This window comes from Pelmatolapia mariae, linkage group LG7 (assembly GCF_036321145.2).
Source record: "Pelmatolapia mariae isolate MD_Pm_ZW linkage group LG7, Pm_UMD_F_2, whole genome shotgun sequence".
Lineage (NCBI taxonomy): Eukaryota > Metazoa > Chordata > Actinopteri > Cichliformes > Cichlidae > Pelmatolapia > Pelmatolapia mariae.
In genome coordinates, this window is record NC_086233.1 from 62,050,885 (window position 1) to 62,074,106 (window position 23,222).

The 23,222-nt window shown below is 38.8% G+C and overlaps 1 pseudogene; it reads right to left on the reverse strand.

Annotated features, from left to right (window-relative positions):
- Window positions 1–4,345: 4,345 nt before the first annotated feature.
- On the reverse strand, window positions 4,346–16,840 carry LOC134632504 (G2/M phase-specific E3 ubiquitin-protein ligase-like; annotated as a pseudogene).
- Window positions 16,841–23,222: the final 6,382 nt, after the last annotated feature.

The following is a 23,222-nucleotide window of genomic DNA, read 5'->3' on the forward strand; positions in this document are numbered from 1 at the left end:
AGAGGGAACCCATGCAAACATGGGGAGAACATGCAAACTCCACACAGAAAGACCCCGTCCTGATGGTGGAATTGAACTCAATTGAACTACCTGTTACATTATAACAGGTAATAAAAGAAAACTGAATGCCACTGAATGTAATCATCACTCACTGCATGCACAAAGGATGTTCGACACATTAAAGTGGACCATGTGAGGACGTAAAAATAGAACTACAAAATGCAACTATGTGGTTGCAAATACAAAACACAGAAATCCTCACAAAAATCTGCAGATTCATAAGCTAATATACAGCTTGGTACCATTGTCTATCTATGAGAGGGAAAAGACACTAAAAACCATCTATATCTAAGCTAACCTGGCAACATGAGGAGTCTCAAAACCCAACATGTGTAATGCGATCTGTCAACTTCAACACACATCTTGAGTTCCGTCTTCTGAAGAGCAACTGGACTCTGTTTGCCCACAGTGATAAAAGGCATGGGTGGGCATCCTTGTATCTCCTTGGCTTGCTGCCTGAACTTGATGATCAGTCTCAAGTGACTAAAGAAGATGAGTCAAGAAATGTTTCTCACACTGAAATCATTACATTCAGATGAACAGAATCAACTTTCTGGATTTCCTTACCTGGATGATTGAGCATGCATCCAGATAGTTTCCGGACCAATAAAGCCTGCTTCTAGTACAATCCTTTACTTAAAATAAATAAATAAATGAATTCTTTCTGCAACTGCAGCACAGTCTATTCTGGGGTGAACCTATACTGAGTTTAAAAATAAACATTAGCCTCTTTCATAAGTTCATTTTATTTCTAAGTATTCCAGTATTTGAAAAAAATGTAAACATATCAGTTTCAGTCCTTGGATTAGCAATCCCTCAACTGATAACAGACGTATGATCTATAAAAATTACATTTCAAAAAAATTTAGCAACCCACTTGAACCAAAAGAACAAATATAAAACGTTGCCTATAGGTCTCAATATGTGGAACTGTACAGTGCAGCTAGGGTAAACCTGAACAGGGCCATCAGACGGGCTAAGCTGGACTACAAAAACAAAACTGAGGATCACCACCACAGTAACAACTCAAGGCAGGTGTGGAGGGGAGTCCATAGCATCACCAACTACAAACCCAGAACCAACGCTGTGGACGTAGAGAAGTTGAACTGCTTCTACGCCCGATTCAAACAGAAAACACCAGAAGCAGCTACATCACATCCACCAGGCAATTATCAGCCACTGTTGAGGAGCATGATGTGAGGTGTGTACTAAGGGGAACCAACGACGTCTCTGGCACGGTGCTAAAGAACTGTGCAGACCAGCTCACAGGGGTCTTTACAAAAATATTCAACCTGTGCCTAACAGAGCCCACCATTCCACCCTGCCTGAAGTCCTCTACCATCATCCCCATTTCAAAGAAAACTACCATCCAGTGCCTAAGTGATTTCCAGCCAGTGGGTCTTACTCCAGTCATCTCGAAGTGTCTTGAGAAACTGGTCAGAACTCACATCATTTGAGGATTCCCAGCCACATTTGATCTCTACCAGTTCGCATACAGGAAGAATAGACCAACACAGGATGCCATAGCCATAACCCTCCATACAACAATTAATTCACTTAGAACAAATGGACAGTTATATCAGGCTTCTCTTTAGCGATTTAGCTCAGCTTTTAACACCATCATACCTAGGGATGGGTATTGATAAGATTTTCACGATTCTGATTCCACTTTCGATTCTGTTTAACGATTCGATTCTTTATCGATTCTCTTATCGATTCTTTTTAAAAAAGGAGAACACTAAGGTCGATTAGCTTAGAACTTTGTTTTATATCTTCTCTTTGAACAAGATAGAAATTTAGGAGTAACATGGCCTTACAAACCCAACAGTGAGATCTTAAGAGATCCACAGCCTATGGCTCTTCAATGGGGTGTCACAGGGTCCCCGGGGAAAGAATTGTAAATGTAAAATAATAAAATAAATATTCTTCTGTAGCAATAACAAAGTATAACATAAATTATTCTGTAGCAATTACACAAGAATATCCAGTAATGTCCCTGCCTACAATTAAACACATTCACTTACCGAAAATCGGGGGCATCTGGTGTGGCAAATACGGTGGCCCTGAAGTGCAAATCACACCAACAAATTGCTAAACACAACAACAAAATTGAGAAGCACAAAAACAAAACTGAAAATCACAAAATCAAATTAAGAAGCACAAAAACAGAACTGAGAAGCACAAAAACAAAACTGAGAATCACAAAATCAAATTAAGAAGCACAAAAACAAAATTGAGAAGCACAAAAACAAAACTGAAAATCACAAAAACAAAACTGAAAATCACAAAATCAAATTAAGAAGCACAAAAACAAAAGAAGAATCACAAAAACAAATTGAGAAGCACAATTACATTAAGAAAACCGGAAAGGGTAGGTACCAGTCGGCAACAGGAGACATCACTGATTGGACGTCCGCGCTGTTCGTCTTTGGAACCGGAAGTTACTCTGCCTGTAGCGCATTTTTTTCAAACATGAACATTAGCGGTGACCCAAACATAGCTGTCGCTATTCGAGAATATTTTGATTCAGGACATACATACGAGGTGATACTGGATATGCTCAAGTGTAATCGTGACATTTCAATTAGTATGCGTACACTGAAAACGCATTTAAAAGAATCTGGACTGTACAGACGAGGCAACTATTCTCCACTTCCTGAGGTGAGGCGTGCCATTTTGTCCGAGCTTCGAGGACCAGGACAATTGTTTGGATATCGGACCATGTGGCAAGTTCTCAAACAAAAACACAAGCTGCGTGTCAAGCGTGATGTAGTTATGAGGCTGCTGAGACAACTAAATCCTCAAGGAATCGCTTTGAGAACTCGAAGGAGGTTCACAAGACGCACGTATCACTCCATGGGGCCCAATTACATATGGCATGTAGATGGCTATGATAAACTGAAACCCTTTGGCTTGGCCCTGTCAGGATGTATAGATGGCTTTTCAAGAAGACTGATGTGGCTTGTGTGTGGAGCAACAAACAACAACCCGGCTGTTATAGCTCACAATTATATAAACTGTGTAAAGAGTCTTGGTGTGATACCAACTCAAAATGGTCACTGTCAGCTGTTGTGCCGAAATGAGCATGCTTGCCTAGATTTAATGACGCCAATACAAAATGAAAAACTCAGACCAAACTCTCCACTCCTCACAATCAACACACAGAACAGAGTGAAAAGAATACAGCATTTTTAACAAGAACATTACTGCAGGGTCGCTACAATATTTATGGAAAACTAATATGCATTACTTTGTTTGACATCCATTTGTGGCATGTTTTAAATGGGACCAAAATGTAACAAACCCTATAAAATGACCAAGAACAAAGCTAAATTGATTCTTAAATATTAATTATATACCCAGGTCTCAGTTTTGGATGGACTTTTTTGGAGACCTAAGAGACTCTGGAAACTTAAATGGAAGCCACGAACACCAATGCTTGCTGAGATTCTGCTTCAGAGGGGTTCTACAGAAAGACCTGGATGAATGCAAAGACCTCTGGAACAAACACAGGATCCGGTCAAGCAGACTTGCATCGTGTCCAGGGGGGATTCCAAAAGAACTCTATCTCTTGCCTCACAGGTATTTGAGTTCTTAACAAAATTAATTAACCTTTTGCATCAAACTAAATGCAAGGTGTTATTGCTTAAGTTGGTTAATATATATTCATAATTTTACACATAAGTATGATAGAGCAGTTTATAACATGTCACTGCATGCGTTGATTTATATAGTTCCATATTGTCAGCAAAAAATCCTTCACTGTTCTATTTTCATTTTGCAGATATGGTTCAAGAGACTGTGGATTTGCTGTTGAGGAGAGGGAACTGGATGTGTTTCCCGAGGAGGGGCTACCGGTTGGATTGTGTGGTGATCCAAACATTGAGGAATATTTACAACAGGCTGTACAACAAAACACACTGCAGCAGCCACAAGACTGGGAATCGGCCACAGAACTGTATTTGGCACTGAAGGACATAGCTGGGTTTTAGATACCAACTGAACTTCAGTTTGTAATGACATTTGTCAGAGTTACTCTGACGAAGACACACACGGTGTCGAAACGTTAGTTTCTTTCCTTTTTTTGCACCTAATAAAACCTTTGGACTTACTTGAGTGCTCCAGCCCTTCTGTTTTTCCTTCATTTTTTAATGTTAGTAGTGTTTCCTTTCCCTCTTGCTAAATTGAATATAATATTGTTCATAATATACAGCAACTGGCATGGATTTAAATATTAACATTTAACCACAAGGAAACATTTAAAATTTTCTTTAATAAAACCATTTACAAATAGTGTCCAGCATTTCTGTCACTTTTCCAACATACACAATATTCAGAAAAAACAACTAAAACAACTAAATGTTTAACAATATGGAAGTTGCTTGTCACATGAATGTGTTAAGTAGTGTGCCAACGGCAGCTGAACTAACAGGGTAACTCAGTAACTGTAACTTGATGACCTTGCTGATTTAAGAACATCCAAATCCTGGAGCATTTTGAATTCCAAAGTCCATGTTGGCCTTAAAGATGCTGTATGAGTCACAGATGGGTAGCTTCAGAGTATTTGCACAGGTGTTTGCAACTGGAAAAGGCGAATCACTTAAAAACTGGATGCATGGTGGTGGTGCCATTCCTGCCGGTGGAACTGCCCTCAGCCCTGTGGCAAACATCATCAAATCTTCCAGACACACTGCTGTTGCCTTCTCTGAAAGAAGAAAGTAAACACTGTAGTACATTACAGAAAATTTATTTCCTTACCTCTCCTTTCATAAAACTATAAACAAATAAAAACGGCCATTCAAACCTTCACAATCAAGGAGATAATCTGCCCAAAAGCCAAGTGTTAGGACCTCCTTATGCCGCTTGTTGCTTCCTGCTGGGCTGAGATCTGGTCTGAACATGCTCTCCAGTTCTGAAGCAGTCAGGGCCTTGGCAGAGAAGCATAGGAGTGGGGCCAGCACACTGGAATGTTGTTGCAGTGCACTTAAAAAAATTCAGATTTTCCAGTCCATCTTTAAATCTGCAAAGGATAGACAAATAATTAATAATTGGTTTATAGCTATAACTATTGCAGTCTTCTAAATTGTGTTTAAATGTCTTTACCTACTAGATCTTTCATTATAAATTTGGACAGATTTCAAATGCATAGAATCACTCATACACAAAAACAATTCATAGTGCTCAGAAATTAACTGTGACAGCAAAAAAAGAAGAGCTCATTGGGATTTCAGCATTTAAAAAAAAATAGTGCTTTCACACTGGAATAAACAAGTGTGTCAAACAAGGGATCACCTCTTTTTATAAATAACTGAAAAATTAATCATGTTGCATGACTATGATTATTATGGGTCATTGTGAACAATAAATGTATACTAAATTAGAGTTCTAGTGTCAAAAGGTTAATAGCGTGCGACAGTGGCTCAGGAATTAACTTGTTGTTCATCAGATCACACGGATGCTACTGAATCAGTTTTTTCATATACATCTGAAGGTCTGAAAATGTCAGTGGCTGCTGTGATGAGCAACTGGCCATCCTGAATTTAAAAGGAGTAATGAGTTTACCGTTGAATGACACTTTGGTTTCTTTCAAAGATGTACCATCTGAGGTACTCCTCCACAAATGCTTGTTTCTCACAAGGCTTGACGTTTCTGAGGCATCCAGCAGTTTGGAAGATTGTGCTGTTTTGCAAAATAAGATCATGCAAAGACTCCTCTGATTCAGCTTTCAGGACCTATAAAAAAAAAAAAAGGTTTACTGTAAGAAAAACAAAAATATAATTTTCACTACTTTTACGATTCATTCAAACATTGGATTAAAAAAATAATCAATTTGTTATTTCACTTGTGTTGTTGGGAGGTGGAAATCTGTCCTTTCAGATTACAGAATCTACCTTGAACCTACTTTCAAGATATGATCCAACCCGGACAACTTTTATCCTGATTAAATCTTTTAAACTGGCCCCAAGTGTCTTCTAAGTAAACCCATTCCCTGAGCCTAGGTAATTTTCTACCTGATGTAGAACTTTTGTGATCTCCTCATCTTGCACATCTTCTACAGTGGCGCTGAAACTCTGATTCCCTGTGATGTGGTTGACCAGGTTCTTGGAGAGGAAATGTAGTGCTGGTCCCCCATGCACAATGGATACAGCGATCATCTTTCCTGCTAAAAAGTACTCATCTTGCCTGGCAGCTGTTAGACAGGGCACATAATTATCATGGTTAATTGCTATTAAATATGCTAATGAAAAAAATAAGCCAATTTTTATTAAAATTTCCATTGTAATAATTACGGAGAAAACATCCACCTCTTGAATTATATACAAGATAACGGCTCTCTGGAGGTCCATCAAAGATGGGGCGATTTCTCGGACTGCCCATAAGAAGTGTGAGGAATTCACGCCTCGGGCCACTTGTATCCAAACCTTCTTCAAAGCTGCCAGCATCATCATTAAACTTGATGAACATGTCGTAGTTGTCAGAGTATGTGCTGCGTCGAAATCCTCTAACAGCTCCATCCCATACAGCTGACCTTGATATACTGAACCTGCTGACCTTCTTGTGGTCAAGTTCCAGTGCCAAATTTGCAATAATTTCATGTGCCTGCAAATTGGTGTCTCTAAAAAAAAGGGAAACTTTTTTTTTAAAGGTGTATATACTTCTCTCATGATTGCATGATGTCTTGTACAGAACAAGATGGCGGTTAATTGGATTCAAATGTTTAAATTACTAACACAGGTTCTTCTGGGGGCTCAGCTTTGGCTTCGTTAGGAGTAGGATCTTCATCATCAATCACAATCGGATCAAACAGCTGTGTGTAGTTTCTGCAGAGTGAAAACATGTACACAAAGAGTAGATGCAAAAAGACAAATGCATAAACATGCAGTTCCAGTTTTATAGAACGATTCTACTATTTTTTTTTCTGAAGAATCTAATGTAAAAGAGTCAAACTACATACATTTACAATAATTGTGTGTATATATTTTGTGCAACCCTCTGGAATAATTACTCAAGATACAACGCACCTGTAACAGGAGCTCTCGACAGTGAGGCATTCAGTAGTGCCTGTATCGTTTTCTTCTTCCAAATCTATGACCTGGAAATACAGAAATGAGGATGAATGAAAATTCATATTTGACCAATTGATAATTATTTTAATATAGGGAGCCTAAGTCTCCTCCCCTTCTGGTCTGCTCATGGGTCCCTGAACAAAAGAAAAATGAATGGAAGTGAATGGAGCTATAAAAGTTATTTTCTGGTCTGCTTTGCCTTACTCTCTGAATCACACATATGTTGTACTTCAATTTAAATAATAAATAATTGTGTTTCGACTATGTCTGTAATGTAATTTGAGATTTGTTAGCTTGTAAAAATTCGTCATTAAAATGACTACAAGTCAGATGTCGCAAATATGACGTCGCCTCAGAAGCTTTTCTCCCCCAGCGTAGCTGCTAATTATCACATGGCCAGATTTATAGTGGTTTTCTCCACATCATCCTGGAAGAAGGATTCGAAGCTCGCTAAACAAAACTAAGCTTTTCCTCTTCTCTGTGTCTGGTTCGATGATGTCAATTTTGTGAGACGAACATTTACATTTCGCCACGTCTTTTCAAACAAAACCTAAAATAACCTTTGCCACCTGTCGCTTAAGCACTTTTTGGCATCAAAATGTGTTTATATACTTCACGGACATCATATTTTAAATCCATGGCACACATCAAACGGGATCAGAAAATAATTTTTATTGGCTCATAGACTCCTATTTTTTTAGCAGTAGGGGACCCATGGTCCGGAAGTAGATGGATGTACCTTAGGTTCCCTATCCCAATAGATTATCTAAAGGTACAATAAGTAAGAATGAAATAAGAAGAACATCCTGTGGTCAAATTTGTGTACTGCAGTCTATCTTTATAAACAAACGAGTGACTCTCCCTCCTCCCGTTCCATGAGTTTCATGGCTACGGATCAGCGCCAGAAGATTCTAGATGACAAAGACGAGTCATACACAGTTAGTTTCAATGTAACCTTCCTTCTGTTAAGGGTTCAGAAATTGAGGAGGTAGACCAAAATAATGACCACTGATCCTGCCGGGTGCAATTAGACGACATAAAAATGTCAGGGTGATCGTGGCTCAAGAGTTAGGAGTTCGCCTTGTATAAAATCAATTTAATCATTATGTCAAATCTTCTCAAACTCCTTGCTCCATGCAAAGTCTGGATCCTTGGAACTTCCTGGAAACAAAAACCTGTACTTTACATTTCATAACCAACTCTCCCCCTTTATGATCCAATCTGTGTTATAAGAAAGAAACCCCAAAACAGCACAATCATCAAACAAATAGATTATAAAAAATAGCAGCAGAAATAGCAGCAAAATATGAAACGTGTTTCTTCTGTTAATGGTAACATGAGTTATATCAAAAGATGTTTCCCCTATAGCATCAAGCCTTCACCCAACAATATAATGTAATACCAAAATCTAACCCCAGTCAGTAGAACAGAAATTCCCTCAAAGCAACTCAAAAGTCAGCATCCCCAGAATTAAGTCTTCCACTCGTCCTGCTTATGACAAAAGCAAAACAAAACATCCCATTTCTCTTCCTGGCATGGTAAATTGTTTGTCCACATTTATTCACCCCCACCTTGGTCCAGTCACTCACATTCACTCACACGCATTCACACATGATGTTTGCTGATCTCGAGCCTCCAAATAATCAGATACTCCACATCAGCAAAATGAGCTCAATCATTTGTTTTATTTCGTTGTCCTTTTTAGGAAAATAGTCCTTTATGCTTTTGTCTGGATTGAATCGCTACAATCCTTTTAGACAAAGACTCACAACCAATCAGGTCTCCAGAAGGAGCCCTCTCCTCAGCCAATTATAATCCGGAGAAGCCCACCTTATATTTTGTTCTCCCGAGAATTTTGTCAGCGCTGCTCACCCTCTTCCAGGCCTGCTTCAGAACAAAAAATGAGAAAAAGAGAGCTGCTTATTAGCTCATCAAAGTACAAAACAAAATCACCTGACAGGTTTTTTCTAAGTGCACTACTACAAAAACTATGGGCCCTTTTCGACATGTCCATGTTTATTAAAACTCCTTCTATTAAAATAAAAACAGCAACCTCACAAATCTTAACCAATCCCAAATGTCACCCGTTCAACACACCGAAAACCCCGTCAAAAGCTGCACCGTTTTCCACACAACAATAGTCCCCTTTACAACAACGTATCATCACTAAATTATAAATTTCCTGTCCAAATCTGCCCCCCTGAACAGACCTGACCACCGTAATCAATTATCCTGTTACTTTACCCTTATATATTTCACCAAATGATCCTCCACAGTCACCGCTCTGTTTCCTGAACTGAAAGCCTCCGACACACACGCACACAGGAAGTGTCTTCGCTCACTCCCTTGTCATCTAACTTCTTTTGAGTCAACTTCAAGCTTTAAGTCTATTTATTAAACATTCACACCATTCTATCACTCATACAATTAGCAAGCTGATTAAATTGCATATGTTTGTGTACTTTAGCCAAGTTTAATCACTATCTTTGCATTAATCAGTTAATCTTCACGAGCTTGTCTTTGTCTTCTTAAGATTAATGCATTTTCTGTTTGTATGTATGGTTTTGCATATGTTGCTTTGCAGTATTTCAGACTCCTTCACAATTCTCCAGTTAAACAGTCAGTTTTCTCCTTCCCCGAATTACTAGCCCAAACTTTTCGATTTCCCACCTTAAATAACAGCCCTCCTGGTCTTCAGCCAGGAGTTAGGGCTTGCTTTCAGGTTCCTGGACACATCATGCTGTGAACAATTCAACCAGAAACTTGCCTTAACATATCCATTGATGTTAACCTATAATTTCTCCCGACCGCTGCTGTGGAGAATTGGTCCAGGTCTGCTTTGCTCCTGAAAATAACAAAACTGAGACGTTTTCATTATTATCACGGGTACCTAAACGACCCATTTCTCTTCCTCTAGTCAGAAATACCAACTTATGTCATGTATGTAAGCGTGTTCTTCCTTGCGTTATGTGGTCATGTAAATGCAGTGTAAGCTGTTTCTTCATTGCATCTTACGTTATAATCAGGTTTAATTCATGCGTCTTTTCTCTGAGTTCTGGAGTCAAACTATCTCACTTCTGCTTCTCTCCAAAAATAATTTCACATGTAACAATTTGTGCATGTGTGTTTTCTATTCATTAATATAGTTGTCAGTTATTTACTTTCATTATTTTACCTTTTCTATTATTTACCTGTTTGTTGTGACGTGGTGGACCTCCCTAAACCATCACAAGTCCAGCCTTCAATTTCAACCCAATCATATCCTGTATTCTCGCAGTCAAACTTGTCCTGCTTCACCTGACACCGGTCCCTCTCTTCACATTACCACTATAAATCTGGCCATGTGATAATTAGCAGCTACGCTGGGGGAGAAAAGCTTCTGAGGCGACGTCCTGTCCGGGCTTCAAAGCTCCAACAAACACAGTCTGTTTCTTCTCTGTTTTGATGTTTCAGTATTCTTCTTTTAAGTTAAGTTCCAGTCTGGCAAAATATCACGTTCAGTGCCTTCGACTCAGTGCCCCCCAGTCCAGTCACACTGCTCTTTACCAACCTCCAGTTTCCCCGTGCATGTTTTATCCCGTGGTTTTTCTCATTCTACTCCTGGAGTCGTCCGTCAATTTCATTTGCTCTGTTGTTCTTCTCCAGTCATCTTTTCAGTCTTCTCTTCCAAAATTACTTCAAGCATGGCAAACATGACACTCAGTGCCCAATGCTTTTCCACAGTTCTTTATCCCACTGTTCAACTGCCCAGCCTGTAATTCACAGTACATGTTGTCATCAGGTGAATTTCTTATATGCTGATGCTGGTGTCGTCAGTGTTAATGGTTCGGTTCCTTTTGTCTGCTGTTGATCCACGATGTTCTATCGGTCTTCATCAGGAGATTAACTGGCCTTTGAGCTTCTTCTCAGAGTCCGGACAAAGTGACAGGTGAAGCTATCAACTTTTAGCCAAAAAACTGGCCTGTTTTCCCAATTGTGTTGATCTATGCTTTTGCTGCTGTACTCAGGGTTCCAGGTTGAGAGAACTCCACCTGTATTAACACACTAAAGCATACAATTAATATCCTTTTCATTTCTTTTCTTTTCTGTGCTTTCTCCACCCAGAGTTTAACTCGTCTCTCTCTCTGGGTTCTCTCTTCACACACTCCGTTCCTTTTATGGGCATGCAGCCCCGGTTACGCACACACACAGGCACACAGAGCCATATTTCCTGTTTCTTCAGACTAATCTAACTCTTTTGTTTTTCATCGTATTTATAGTCTACAGACCCTCTTTAATTCTACTAAATCTTAATCTAAAATACACCTTTATTTCCTGCACACTTTTAAATATTCTAACCTCTTTCAGACATCATGAATCGTCTCACACACACTGCCTTTTCTCTCAAACTTCCACTTTTTCACTCACTCTACTATCAACCTCCTGAGTGTTATTATTACCTATTTACTTATTTTATACAAATCACGCACAGTCACTCAAATACTTACATCATTCACACAGTTAAAATCACTCAAAATACACTCTCCTAGGAGTATTTTAGACATGCTTTTCATAATCATAAAAGCAAGTCAAAGAAAAACAATTTAAACCTCTAATCATTCTCACAGCACACACATAACTGAAAAAATAAAACACACCAGCATTTGTGGCTCAAGATAGGTTACTACTTTAAAATAATATATTGGTCTTAGGTACTGTACAATGCACTCAATCTATATATATCTATCAAAAGTCAGTCAACTCCTATACATCTACAGTAATCAATTCACACTCTATTTATACAATTCTGGTGAGCAACATCTCAGTCACAGGCTTTTGAAAACATCTACAAACAATAGTTATCAAGCTAGATAACACACAAAACCGAAAGCAACCATGTTCCTGCACGTCACGGCTCCTCATTTGCATTCTCACACACACACCATCAGTGCACATCCGGCAGTGCACTGCTGACACAGAGACTCCTGTCAGACAAAGATCTCATAGTTTATATTACAGAGACGTCTTATAATTACAACTGCACAGATTTTAGGCCTCGTGGTTCCTAACAAATTTCGACAATATAACCTAACGGTCCAACCGATCAAGTCCCAGACTTTTTTGCATCCACTTCACCAGAACAGACTTTAACTGCTCCGTCCAGATTTCTAGCCCTAACTTAATTTACCAGTACCCAAAAAAGCGCAGAAATAGGAGACTTTAACTCCTAGCAGTTTTGAAGGTTCCCAACATTCCTTCCCCGCTGTCGACGGTACTATCCCTACTCGCCGGTAGGTCAAGGGTCAGCGTCCTGCCCAGGCGCAAGCGTTACCAAGGAGAAAATGCGCTTCTTAACAGACGCCGCTGTCGTCCTAGAACAATTTAGAGTAATTTGAACAACAATCTATAAATCCGAACCAGAATTAAGATTGAGGACAATCCCCAACAATTTCGGAGATTCCCCAGTACTCCTCGGATGTTGCCCGAAACGATCCCTAGTCGCCGCTAGGTGAAGGATAAATTTCTCTATCCAGCAGGGAGCGTCACCTCCGAGAAACTTCTTCAGGATTGTATGACCAATGGGACTCTAACCCACACAATGACCAAATTCCCTAACACTCTAAATACACTTAGCAGTCCAACTGCTTTCAAACCTCAGTACTGTACTTTATCACTTTCATTATCCTTATTTCAATTTCAATTCTCATGAGATTTTCACCAAAATCAAAACAGACATTCACCAGTAATTTCAGTGATTAGGCTTTAATTTGACATGCCCAATGTGACACCTTTTGGAAATATATTTCAACAGGCAGTGTCTTACCTTTAAATGCCCCGGGGAATGCCTCCTCACTTTCACCACTGACTAGCGTCTGCCCGTCTAATCACCACAGACCCCGGATCTCTCCGTCTACACCTCCAAAATTCCCCCTTTCACCGGACGAGCCCCCAAATGTTAAGGGTTCAGAAATTGAGGAGGTAGACCAAAATAATGACCACTGATCCTGCCGGGTGCAATTAGACGACATTTTAATGAATACACGCAGCGTGGAGCCAACACTGTACAGATTCAGTGTTGAACTCTCTTACAATAGTCAGAACCCAATATTTATAGGGGTGAAACAGTACAGCCCCCCTTCTGTTGCCAAGCAGATTCAGTAAAACATACGTCAGTCCAAAACCACAATGACTTTTAACATAGTTTAAAAAGAACATCGTTGCGTCTCCATCCAGGTGCTTCCCCTCAGCTCGCCTTCGCTGTCGCTTGTCTCTGGAACATCCTGCACCTGCTTCTTCATCAAACAGTCACATATGCACGCACAATTTTGCAGTTGCAAGCAAAACATAAGATTAACTTTTACCTATATAACTGAGTCTATCTACGATGTGTGTGTGTGTGTGTATGTGTCAGCCTCTGCTTGCACTTTGTTTCACCTCTCAGCTCCCCAGCTAGACCTTGTAACCTTTCCACTAGACAGAAGGCCAGCACGTACACAACTGAAACTGTATGTGTAATCTCTAGACTAAATGTCACACTCAAATGATGTTACTCAAAATATAAACGAGACTGCTTAACTCTTAAAACTTAAAAACTTAATCAAAGCTTAATCAAAGATATAAATGCATAATAAAATAACCTGCTCAAAATACTTGCACTCAGACTCTGCTTTCAGTTTCACTTTTGCAAAGCATACTCTGCACAAGCCTGTATTTCCTGTCAAGACCTTGTAGGCCTAAAGTTAGACCTTCTCTTCTATAAAATAATGTGGCCAGGAAGTACGTATTCAGATTATAAATTTAAATCTCAATAATTCCAACATGATTGAGACATTAGACTGCTTTGTGATTATTTCATGTACCGGTATGACTTATTGTACCTTTAAGAGGTGGATGTTATAATCTATTGATAGTATGAAAATTGAGGATGTGAAATGCATTGTATAATAACAATGAATGTAATAAGCAAACAGTGAATCGTTATCTAATTGCAAAGTAAAGGCGGTGGAGATTGTCTGCTGCACTGTTTTACTAATAAAATAGTTTTTTACCTGTTGTACTTCATTAGCAAGCACAAGATCCCCAGCACCCTTCCTTAGAGAACAAAGAAAAGCATTTTTGTTGTGTACTGTGAAAATATTAATTGACACTTTGAAAATATTTAAGCATCTTGATTAATAAACAAGCAATACAAGTATTGTAGTCCATGTTCCAAAAACCATATACAGAATGAATGACAAAAGTGTATATCTCATTAATACAAAGTGTAGGCAAAAAACAGTAAAAGATTACATGTTCTTAAAATATCACTTACTCATATTCTGCCGCTTTCTGAAAAGGACTGCTTTCATGTTGAAGTTCCCATGGCTGAAACAAACAAACAAACAAACACACGCACGCGAGCACGCACACACACACACACACACACAAAATGTATTTCACATATAACTATTAACTGTTTTACTGAACTGAGGCAAATGGTGGTGGCTAAACAACAAGAAAACTCTATAAAAATTTTAAATTGTACTTACCAGTGTATCAGCAAGATCAAACTCAGAGGGCCTTTTAATAACAATCTCTGGGTCAGAGTCAGACAAGTCTGAGTTTTCTCCAACTACAAAACATGAAAACAAATCAAGCTAAGCTAACTAAATTCATATTAATGTATGAAACTTTATTTGATCATCAATAATAGATTAATACGAAAGGCATAAAGTTAGCATTGAAAACTCATGACTCAGTAGATCCAAAAATGGCTGAATTTCATGTTTCCAGGAAGAAACATAACATATACAAGCTAATTTAGGGCACAATGGTGGCAGAGGAGTTAAAAGCCCGCCCTGTAATCAAAAGGTTGAAGGTTTGAGCCCTGCTCAGTCTGTCACAGTCGTTGTGTCCTTGGGCAAGACACTTCACCCTCCATGCCAGGTGGTGGTAGTGGGAGGGATAGGTGGCATCTGTGTACAGCAGCCTTGCTTCAGTCAGTGAGTCCCAGGACAGTTGTGTCCACATTGTAGCTAATCACCAGCAGTGTGTGAATGTGTGTGGGTGAATGACTGGTTTTGTTGTGAAGTGTCTTGGGGGGGTTGTAGAACCCTAGAAGGTGCTATATCAAATACAGGCCATTCACCATTTTAATGTAGGTATGCTATTGACTTGGGTGCTTTATGCGTAATGTTATCATTTCACAATTTCAAAATTAGCAGTTGTTGAAACTAAGGGAATGTGTGTCAAAATCCAAACAAACATTAGCAGCTTACCATCTTCAAAGTCACTCTTCAAGCAGATGAAAACAGTGATTCTTTGATAAGGCTTGCCAACTTCAGCCTTATAAGCCTCAAGTGTAAATGGTCTTTGTGTTCCAGGGACAGTAATGACCTCAGTGCCATCCGGATACAGAAGAAGGAAAGGTCCATCTTTTAGATCTTTGTTAAAGTCCTTCATTTTTTTAACAGCTTGATTGAGCAGACTTGTGGCAGTAGCGTCAGGGTCTGTTGTTAGGAAAATAGTTTTTCCACGGTATGGCTTCAAACCACCCTTTTTAATGGTCATCAAGCCGACATTTATCTGTAAGGAAAAAGACATGAACAATGGGCCAAGTAGATACTAATATGACTCTAAGCAGATCTATTCAAACTTGAATATTTATTAACTGCAAAAGAGGGATCTTCCTGACAACCTAAATGTACAATTACTCGTAAACAATTGTTCTTATTCTGGATAGCTTTACTACACTGAACATTTTTACACAACTCCCCTAAGGAATAACAAAAGAATGTCATTAGAAAATTAACCTCAACTTGTTTTCAGACAGAGCTAGCCAAACTACCTGAACCTTTCGTTTTTCCTTTTTCTTTAAGCCCTTCCTCCCTTCAGAAAACCTTTGCCTCTCTTCATTTTTCTTTTTTCTGTATTCTAAGAAGGTGCTGAAGGTTGGAGTCGGGCAGTTTGAGGTAGTCTGTGATGCTAAAGGGAAACAAAGGAAAAATGTACTACAATGTCACACATTAAAGACATTCATTCATGTGACATTCCATTGTCCACACAACACGCAAATAAGGACAACACTGAATAATCTCACTAGAAAATTTCTACCAAGGAATGACATTGTAACTGATACTATTGACCAATACAATTCTACACCAGTAAGTTTTAATGTATAGACACATAATAGTGTTAGTTCCTAAAGTTAACCAAACATAATAAATGAACTAATTTATTATCGTTTCAGTTGTGGAAATGCTCAGAGGACTGTTCCACGAAGCAAGCTAATCCCAAAAGCCAGGCTCACTCTGAAAATCCAGGCTCGATTGCCCCAAATTCGGTTCCAGGAATGAGGCTAACCTGCAGTCTTTCTGCTCATTCATTATGCAATATGCTTGTGGACAAGTCTGGTCCGTGGCACCCTAGCTGCGAGGTTTGTTAACACTAGAACTGCCCTCAAACCTTCACTACTAGAAAGGTCTTGAGCAGTCATTTTGACAGCTGCGTGCATTTTCAAATGAGCCTCGATTTTCTGAGCTCGCTTAGTGGAACAGCCCTCTGGTCTGCTATGGTCTGGAAACAGCTAACGCTAGGCTAATAAATCAATAAATAACAAACATTTTATTATGCTTATTAACTTACTCAATGGGAGTGAAGTGTCTCCGATGCAAGATGCGTGATAAAGCCTCTCGCCACAGTCGCTGCAAAAGTTCGGTGACTCCTCAACCAGCTTTTTCCCACAGCTAGGACAAAACATTCCGCCATTCTTCTTCAAACGAAATGCGCTACAGGCAGAGTAACTTCCGGTTCTAAAGACGAACAGCGCGGACATCCAATCAGTGATGTCTCCTGTTGCCGACTGGTACCTACCCTTTCCGGTTTTCTTAATGTAATTGTGCTTCTCAATTTGTTTTTGTGATTCTTCTTTTGTTTTTGTGCTTCTTAATTTGATTTTGTGATTCTCAGTTTTGTTTTGTGCTTCTTAATTTGATTTTGTGATTTTCAGTTTTGTTTTTGTGCTTCTTAATTTGATTTTGTGATTCTCAGTTTTGTTTTTGTGATTCTCAATTTTGTTTTTGTGCTTCTTAATTTGATTTTGTGATTCTCAGTTTTGTTTTTGTGATTCTCAATTTTGTTTTTGTGATTCTCAATTTGTTTTTGTGATTCTTCTTTTGTTTTTGTGCTTCTTAATTTGATTTTGTGATTTTCAGTTTTGTTTTTGTGCTTCTCAATTTTGTTTTTGTGCTTCTTAATTTGATTTTGTGATTCTCAGTTTTGTTTTTGTGCTTCTTAATTTGATTTTGTGATTTTCAGTTTTGTTTTTGTGCTTCTAAATTTTGTTTTTGTGCTTCTTAATTTGATTTTGTGATTCTCAGTTTTGTTTTTGTGCTTCTCAGTTTTGTTTTTGTGCTTCTTAATTTGATTTTGTGATTCTCAGTTTTGTTTTTGTGCTTCTCAATTTTGTTTTTGTGCTTCTTAATTTGATTTTGTGATTCTCAGTTTTGTTTTTGTGCTTCTTAATTTGATTTTGTGATTCTCAGTTTTGTTTTTGTGCTTCTCAATTTTGTTTTTGTGCTTCTTAATTTGATTTTGTGATTCTCAGTTTTGTTTTTGTGCTTCTCAATTTTGTTTTTGTGCTTCTTAATTTGATTTTCTGATTCTCAGTTTTGTTTTTGTGCTTCTCAATTTTGTTTTGTGATTCTCCATTTGTTTTTGTGTTTCTCAATTTTGTTGTTGTGTTTAGCAATTTGTTGGTGTGATTTGCACTTCAGGGCCTCTCAATTTTGTTGTTGTGTTTAGCAATTTGTTGGTGTGATTTGCACTTCAGGGCCTCTCAATTTTGTTGTTGTGTTTAGCAATTTGTTGGTGTGATTTGCACTTCAGGGCCACCGTAGACAAATGCCTTTAACCACAAACTTAGTCACTGCTCGGTGACATTCTGGCCTGAAAGGAGACGCTACCGGTAGACTGCAGCGAAAACTGCCAGCATCTGAGCCAGCCAGACTCTGTCTGTCTCTCTCATCATGGTCACCTAAATGCACAGTAATGGCAGGTTTTGCAATAAGGCAGATCGCGCTAACATAATATGCACTGTTAGTTGATTATTTACCTGCCGCATTAACGGGAGAGGACGTGCAAACGTTACCGCTGCTGCTGGGTTGAGATTCACGAGTCCGGAGCGGAATTAAAAACACGACATTCATCGCGTGTTTTGTGAGCAAATGCTTTTGCATATTCGTAGTGTTTCCTCCCTTAAATGAAATATCTACTTTGCAAGTATTGCAAGTTGCCCTGTTGTCATCCGTTCTCGTAAAGTATGACCAAACTTTTTAGCGTTTGAGCCGCCATGTTTCCTGTCAGGTAAATGACGCGCCGCAACGCGGTGACGTCTTTTGGGGCGACTGGAATCGATAAGGGAATCGTTTGCAAAAATGGCAACCAATTCCAAGGAATTGAAACAGTGGGAACCGGTTCTCAACAAGAACCGGGTTTCGATACCATCATACCTGCCAGACTGGTAACCAAATTACTAGAGATGGCACGATACCACTTTTTTATGTCCGATACCGATATCATAAATTTGGATATCGGCCGATACCGATATGAATCCGATAAAGTGTGTTTTTTAATCAATAAAACTGTTTTTTTAATATCTTGCTGCATTTTGTATAAGTTCAAACTCAAGTTTAAAAAAAAAAACACTAAAGCTATTCTGTTATACCTGTATGCAAAAAATACACTGCACCCAAAATATTTCATAGTTCAGCAATACTGATCAATCTAATAAACTTAAACCTACTCTATCCTCCCTATTCTGGTATTTTAAAGAGTAAGCAACCTAACTAATAGGGTTGCAAACTCCAAGCAAAAAAGAAAAAATAGGGAATCACCCACCACCTCATGATGCTTAATCAACGCAATCAACTTTAATTTGATACAGTGTGAACACAAATTGCACAGAAATCAATTATTTTTCAAGAATAATTAAATAGATTCAACATCTTTCTTCAACAGAACTGCAGACTGCACATATGGTGCCTTCCCAAAGGAAAAAGTACTATAGCTTACTAGGGTATATTAGACTTAATAGTTACTATATACAGTAATGGACTTCTATACATTTTACATCAGATTAAGAAAGAGAATAAGAAAGAAAAGTATGTCTTTGTGCCCCCCTTTTCCCTGTTCATGCCCTATCGGCCCCCCTGGCTAAACTTTGCTAGATCCGCCCCTGCACAGTTACCAGCCGTCAGCTACGTAGAAAAGGATCCTGGTGTAGAAAGTAATATTAAATAAATTCTAACAACAGCTTATCAAGGTTAAACGTGCTGCTGTTGTTCAGCCGCTGGTTTCCTCTTTCTGGCACAAAGTGGGCGATAAACAAACAAGAGAGACGGACTCGCGACAGAAAAGCCGATCAGCTGATCATTAATCAGTTTCATGATTGAAGTAGCAGCAGGAGAGGGAGGGAGAGAGAAGAGGCAGTCTCCATATATCGGTTGTTAAGCTTAACGCTGGAATGCTTTACAAACATTCAGAGATGAACTTACACACTTGCTTTACTTCTCTCTGTGATACCTGGTGCCTGGCTTAAAACAAGACATATTAGCTGCATTTAACCTTCAGTTACTCTTTATATAGTTAGGTAGGAGTCAGACCATGTTTCTTGTTAGCTGAAAAAAATTACATCCAGGTAACCTGCAGTGTTGAAGACGTGTTTTCCGACGATGTTTGCTACCCTACAATCCGTCCTGCTCTGTAGTGAAATCAGCGACATTTCGTTGTCCTATTACTCCCATTGAAATGTATACAGCCTATTTAAAATCTAAAACTTAAAATTTTTCCGTAGCCTACTGTTGTTACCACTGTCCTGTTTGAAATGGAACGATAGAAGCTGCTTATTTTGTCATTTGTGCTGATATTAAACCCAGGAGCCACATTCAGGTAAAAGTGTAAGAACAAATGATCCGTCAATAAAGGATAATGTTGGATCAGTGTTTCATATCTTTTATTAGATGTACATGTGGTTTGGTTATTTGCCTTTTGTTTGAAAGTACACTGAGAGAGGACTTTTTTATTAGTGATCTTAATAGTATTTTCTTTTCATATTAATGTATTTTTTTCATCTAATTGAATACAATCTATTTATGTATGATTGTCAGTCCAAAGAGGGAGAGAGGAAAGAGGGGAAAGTGAGGAGAAAGTGAAAGGTCAGGAAGAACCAGGTAAGAAAACAGACAGGGAACAGTGACAGGCAAAACAGAAACTGTTAAACTGCTTGAGAGAGTTGACCACCAAAAGTGATTTGCCAACCTCAAGGTGAGGCCACATAGGTTAAAAGAAAAGAAAAAAATCTGCAGAGCCATAGTAGTATCTGCAGTAAAGATCTTTTCATACATTGTATATATTGTACCATAGGCAAAGTTGCCTCCATTTTATATATTTTTTTATTAATATTTTGTACATTTGTTCATTTCAAGGACTCTTCTATTTTTGGAGTGTATTTTTATGTATCTGTATTATATTATACATACACATTAAAAGTGAATCTCTGTCCAAAAAATGCACTCAGTTTACTTTTTACTCACTATGATCATCATTCTCCCCCAGTAATTAAGGTTAGGATATGTAATTTTTTTTTATCCCAATCCATTCTTCTTTGGCAGCATTTAAATAACCTTTATCAGATTTGATGGTTTTGTTACAGACTTAAAAAAGTGTTTTGCTTTCCTTCACAAATGTGGCGATTAAATTGTGTTATAATGTACAAAACAGTGATGTCATGTTTTATAACGAGGACCCAGGCACAGAGAGACTTGATGAATTTAAGAGTCTTGTGATTTAATATAAAAAAATTTGCAGACTTGCACAGAGATGGTAAAATTATGATGACTGATAACGGAGACGAAGACAACAGACGCCGAGGACAGGGAGGAACAGGGGTTTAAATGCACCAAGGAGACAGTCAGAGGGAACTCGGGACAACTGGAGACATTTAGGGATGCAGGGACTGACAGAGACAGGGAAGAAGTCTCATCGTGACTGGGCAGCTCTCTGGGTGCTCAGCACCCCCAAAGCTCTGATCCTAGAATTGCCCCTGGTCTGCATAGAGGGGCGAAGTGGAAAAACTGTCATCATGGTGCAGCCGAAACAATCTTGTTCTCAGCACCACAAAAACCAAAGAAATAATTGCTGACTTCGGAAGGAACAAGTTTGACCTTCAGCCCATACACATTCATGGGGACTGTGTGGAGAGGGTCTCTGACTTCAAGTTACTGGGGCTGCACCTGGGTGGTGACCTATCCTGGAAAACAAACACCACAGCTATGTTCAAGAAGGCACAACAGCGACTCCACTTCCTGAGGGTCCTGAAGAACAACACCTTAGCCAAGCTTCTAGTGTCCTCCCACAGGTGCTCCATCGAAAGTACCTTGACATACTGCCTCCCAGTGTGGTTTGCCAGCAGTACTGCTCAGGAAAGAGCATCACTCCAGAGGGTCATCAACACAGCACAGAGCATCATCGGTTGTGCTCTTCTCTCTCTGGAGGAGCTGTACAGGTCCCGCTGCCACAGGAAAGCCTGCAGCATCCTGAAGGACACATCCCACCCGGCACATCACCTGTTCCAGTTGTTACCCTCAGAAAGGTGCTACAGGAAAATTAAAGCCAAAACTAACAGAAAGAGACACAGCACATACACCAGGGCTGTTGCATTAATAAATACACTCGGAGAATAAACCAGTGTGAAAAATAGAAACTTCTTTTTAATTGTGCAATATTTCTAAGGATTATTTCACTTTGTGACAACCGTATTTTTCACTGTTCACTCTTATATATAGTCTTGTGTATAGACTATATACTATTTTATGTATTTATTTATTTCATTTTATTTATTAAATTTTTGTTAATTTATTGTATATATATTTGTTTTTTGTTTTTTCGCTTGATAGCGTGCCTTTTTCCTTGCACTGTATGCGTTTGCATACAATTTTCCTTTTCTTAAAGCACAATGTGCAATGGTCCCGGGTCGATGACCCAGCATTTTGTGTTTATTAATATTAATATTATCATTATTATTATTAATTATATATTTTAGTTGAGAGGTTTTCTTCCTGTGCCTCCTTGTATATCTAGTTATCCCTGTCGGTGTGCTTTCTCTGTGCTCTGTTTCACTGTGTCGGCAGTTCAATCCGTGGTTCCGGTTTTATTTTGAAGGTTTGTGTCTTGTCTTGTTAATTAGGATCAGCTGTGCCTCCCTCTGGTTTGCCATTTCGTGTTCCTCTGTGTGTGTATTTATAGTGTGGGGTTGCCTTTGCTGGTTGTCGGTCCATCTGCGTTAGTTGGTGTTTCTCTGTGTCTCACTGATTTTCATCCCATATTTCTCCCTACTACTTGTTTCAGGTTTGTTCTCTTAGTTTTCCCCAGTCTAGGTTTTAGTAGCTCCCCGTTCCTCATTTCCGGTTTTTGCCACTTTGCCACCCCTGTAAATTAATGCTCACTCGCATCACAGCCTTTGCCTGCATTTTGGGTCCTTCCTTCACAAACAACACACGACTGCTGCCGCAGCCGTGACTCAATGACAATAAAGATTCTGATTCTGATAAATGTTGCCATGGTAATACGTGTTGAACTACTGGAAACTCAAGTCCTTCAAACTTGTACCAGAAAGAGCAAATGTGTTATTGGCTAAAAACATCAAAAAGAATTGGTCTCCACAGTGGTCTCCATTGTAGCTAAACTTTTAATAAGTCAAGCAACATTTTGAACCCCCAATTTCCAAGCATGAGATTTACTTTTATGTGTACTGTGACAGAATATGTGAAGATGCATTTACTGTATAGTGTGTTGCAGACAAATTCATGCAATTCATGCCACTTCTAGTAAGGGCATATACAACTGGAAACATCCTGCTAGGATTTGTGTCCCTATGTTTCGAATTTTGAAAAAGTCTCAAAGTTTGATGTTGTATTATAGATTAAAAATCTTTGGTAAAAAGAAAAATCACATTTCATTTTTAGATTTTTTACAAGAACTTTGACATTGAAAATATTTTAAAGAAAATGAAATAATGTCCACAAGAGGTCATCCTGGTGTAATTTATCCACTGCTCTATGAGCGGAGTTCAAACACACT